Below are 4,188 nucleotides of genomic sequence, written 5' to 3' on the forward strand. Positions count from 1 at the left end.
TATGTTCATCTTTTAAGATGATATAATATTCTTCTTGCCATATCTAAATAAAAGAGTGAATAAACTTTTTCAAAAAATGTATTTCTATCTTTAAACATATTCTATAGAATTTCATGTTCATCTTTTGAGATGATATGTTATTCTTTGAACTATGTTTGATTATAGAAATATCAATTTTCAAAACCCTATTTTGATATTGAATCCATTGTAGAATATTGTGTCGGCCTCTCGAGACCGTACTTTATTCTCAATGCAGTATTCGATTACAAAATAGGAGAAATCAAAATCTGCGTGGTAAGACACAATTTTTCCCACCAGGCATGAGGTCAGAGTCGTACTTCATTGGATAAGAGAACAACACCTGCATATATTGACCCGGAATCAGATTCTGATAGTGAACCAGAAAATTGAGGTGTTGCATTCTCTCTCGACTATAGAATATAAACACTCCTCCAAAATTTGATCTCACCTTAGACCAAAACAGTGACTCTAAGGTAGATAACTCGAAGGATAAAAGTAACGAGCCTAAATTAACAATGTACAAAAAACTCAGTATGAGGATTGAGGCCCTTTCCCTGATCCCACTGTCAGTTGGTAGGATTGCAGGGTTAGAAGTTAAAGTGGCCCCCAACCTGAACGGTGAAGTAAAGAAAGTCCAGAAATTCTTTCTTGGCTCCTCCTCTGCAAGGGATGAAGGTGATGTAACCCTTGAGGAGGCAGATTTTAATGAATTAATGGAATTACCTTTTGGCTACTTTCCTGTCTGTGTGAAAAATACTTTCTCCAAAGGTCCTGTACCATATTGATGGACTAAGGGGCAAGCAAGATACCATGAAAATATTTGGCAAACCAAAATCAAGAAAAATCCAATGGCTGACATTGGCTTTGGAACCGTTAGTTCATTTGATGAAGATGAATACTGCTTAATGATAACTTACCATCTTGAATCTCCAAATGTCCCTACGGATCCCATCTGTCCTTTGGATGGGCTCTATTTGGAGACTTTAAACGATCTCGATGAACTTCAAGTTCTGGATGCACCCCCTGAATTTGAAGAGGAAATTAATTCAACAGTCAACGAGTTAAGAGAAATTAACCTAAGAACTGATGATGACTGCCGCCCTACTTTCATAAGTATTTTACTGAACAAAAATGAGACCCAGGATTTGATTCAATAGTTGTCTGAGTTCAGAGATTGCTTTGCCTGGACATATGACGAAATGCTGGGTTTGTCCGCTGAGGTAGTGGTCCACCAACTTGGCATTCGGCATGATGCCATTCCTGTTAAGCAAGCTCCCCGGCGCATGCCCCTAGAGATTGAGCAACAAGTCATTTCTGAAGTTAAAAAATTGGCTGAAGCTGGGTTCATCCGAGAGGAACAATACCCCTCTTGGGTGGCCAGCATCGTGCTAGTTCGGAAGAAAAATGGTCAGATTTGAATTTGCGTTGACTATAGGGATCTGAAAAAAGAATGTCCTAAAGATGAGTTCCCTCTACCCATACTAGAACTCATGGTGGATATTTCCTCCTCGCATGCTATTTTCTCCTTTATGGATGGCTCATCTAGTTATAACCAAATCAAGATGGCCCTAGAAGATAAAAGAAATACTACATTCAGAACCCCTATAAGGATCTTTTATTATAAGGTGATGCCATTTGGCCTGAAGAATGCTGGGTCAACCTACTGGTGGATCATGACTCTTATCTTTGATGACTTAATCCACAATCAAGTCGAGTGTTACATTGATGACTTAGTTGTTAAAAGTAAGGTCAAAGAGTCTCACATATATGATTTAAAATTGTATTTGAATAGTTGCACCGCTACGATTTGAAAATGAACCCCTTGAAATGAGCCTTCGGCGTCACTTCACGAAAATTCTTAGGATTCAGAGTAAGGCACCAAGGAATTGAGATCGACCCTGCTAAAATTGAATCCATCTTAAATATGCCATCTCCTAAGAGCCTTACTCAGTTAAGATCTCTACAAGGTAGATTGACATATATAAGGAGGTTTATTTCTAATCTTTCTGGAGAAGCGTGTTGAGTCTAGTAATTAGGTTGTTAAGCCTAAGTAAATGTCCCACGGCTACCAAGAGGGGGGTGAATTGGTAGTTTTAAAAATTTTAAACCCTCTTAATAATAAAGTTGAACCGAAATAAAAGCAACTATTCAAACAAAGCCAACCCTTTTCTGTCCTTGCAAAGAAAGATACTAAATTCATGTGGGACGAGAAGTGCAAGAATGCCTTTGATAACATCAAACAATACCTTTCCAATCCGCCAGTTCTACCAGCACCGATTCTAAGAAAACCATTGATCCTCTATTCTGTAGCCTTAGATGAATCTTTAGGCGCCCTGTTAGCTCAAGTCAACGATGAAGGGAAAGAGAATGCTCTCTACTACCTTAGCTGAAGACTTCTCCCTACCGAAATTCGATACCTACTGATTGAGAAGCATTTCCTTGCTTTAGTTTTTGCGGCCCAGAAGCTAAGGCATTACATGCTTTCCCATTCGATCAGTTTGATTTCTAAAGTTAATCCTTTGCAGTATCTTATGACCCGACCTACGTTGTCAAGATGCTTGGCTCGTTGGTCTATGATACTACTCCAATTTGAGATTACTTTCATCCCCCTCTGTGATGTAAAAGGACAGGCCATTGCCAACTTCCTGGCGGCACACCTGCTCCTGGAAGATTCTCCTTTGAACGATGATTTACCCGATGAACAAGTCATGAGTTTGAGGAAATCTAGAGAAGCCGTCTGGGAATTATATTATGATGGTGCAGCATCCTCTCATTGGGATGCGACCCAATAATCTATAATCCCCAGAAAGGCAGGGGTCGGCTTAATTTTTATAATGCCAGAGAGAGGGATGATGCACTTTTTGTTAAGAGAGTTACTATTAGCATGTTTTACATTCTTCCAACTTGTATAGTTTGATGATTCCAAATATTATTATTTTATGTGCAGTTATCTCCCAACACCTTTTTGAAGATTTATTTTTTCTCTTGTGTGTACTAACATTTCAGAAAAATCAAACTCCAAACTACTGAAGACTTCAAATCAAATTCAGCATGAGATATCTTGAATTTTGAAGCTTCTAATTTTTGTATGAATTAAGTTTGAGAGGGAGTGATTGTAATTGAGTGACTAAACACACACACACACACACTTGAGGAGATCTTAAAAATTTTGTACTGATTGTACGAGACGAATACAATTCATACAGGACTATCATGTCAGTTATCTCCTTGTAAGAGGAATGGAATGAATAGTTTTTGAAGAAAATTTTTTCTAAGTCCTGATCGTCCAGGACAAAATTATTTTCATCCCAGGATGAGCTAGGCTCTGCAAAATGTTCATCTAGACAAAATTATAATCCTGCTAGGACGAGTTAGGCTCTGTAAAATTTTCATCCAGACGAAATTATAATCGTCCCCGGAAGAGTTGGGCTGTAAAATTTTCGTCCAGACGACATTTATAATCATGCCTGGACAAGTTACTCTCTGTAAAAATTTCGTCCAGAAGAAATCCTGTTCATCCCAGGATGATGGAAACCGACTTAAGAAAGTTGGTTACATCCAGTAGATATTTGAGAACCGACCTATGAAATAACTGTTCGTCCAGATGAACCTAGTTTGTACGGGACAATGATCGAGTATGAATATAATTTGTACCAATATAGGATCATTTTTGACACTTTAAGTAAAATCATCCAGGATGATCCACGATCGTACGGGACGATCCATTTCGTGTTGACTTGAAAATTTATAGTTTTTGGATGGTTTTTCTTGTCTCTTCTATATATAGTCCAATTTAGACTGCCACCAAATCTTATTGCTCATTAATCTTCATGCCTATTGAAAGAAGAGTCAAGAAGAGAGTGTGAGAGAGTGTTCGAAGAAGGATTCTTGCTACTGGAGCGTGAATGATTCACTTGGAGTTTAAAGGTAAGAGTCTTTGCTTTTGAATTATAATTATTTCACTCTTTTCTTTCTTCCTTCTAGATTTCTTGTGAGAAGATCTGTCAAGGAGATCCAGTTCTCTGCCGACACTTGGAGAGTGTGAATAAACGAAGGGTTCTCTGCCCACACTAGGAGAGTGTGAAAGGACGAAGGCTTCTCTGCCCATACTAGGAGAGTGTGAAAGGACAAAGGGTTCTCTGCCCACACTAGGAGAGTGTGAAAGGA

The sequence above is a fragment of the Dendrobium catenatum genome, unplaced genomic scaffold, assembly GCF_001605985.2.
Source record: "Dendrobium catenatum unplaced genomic scaffold, ASM160598v2 fragScaff_scaffold_203, whole genome shotgun sequence".
In the NCBI taxonomy this organism is placed as follows: domain Eukaryota; kingdom Viridiplantae; phylum Streptophyta; class Magnoliopsida; order Asparagales; family Orchidaceae; genus Dendrobium; species Dendrobium catenatum.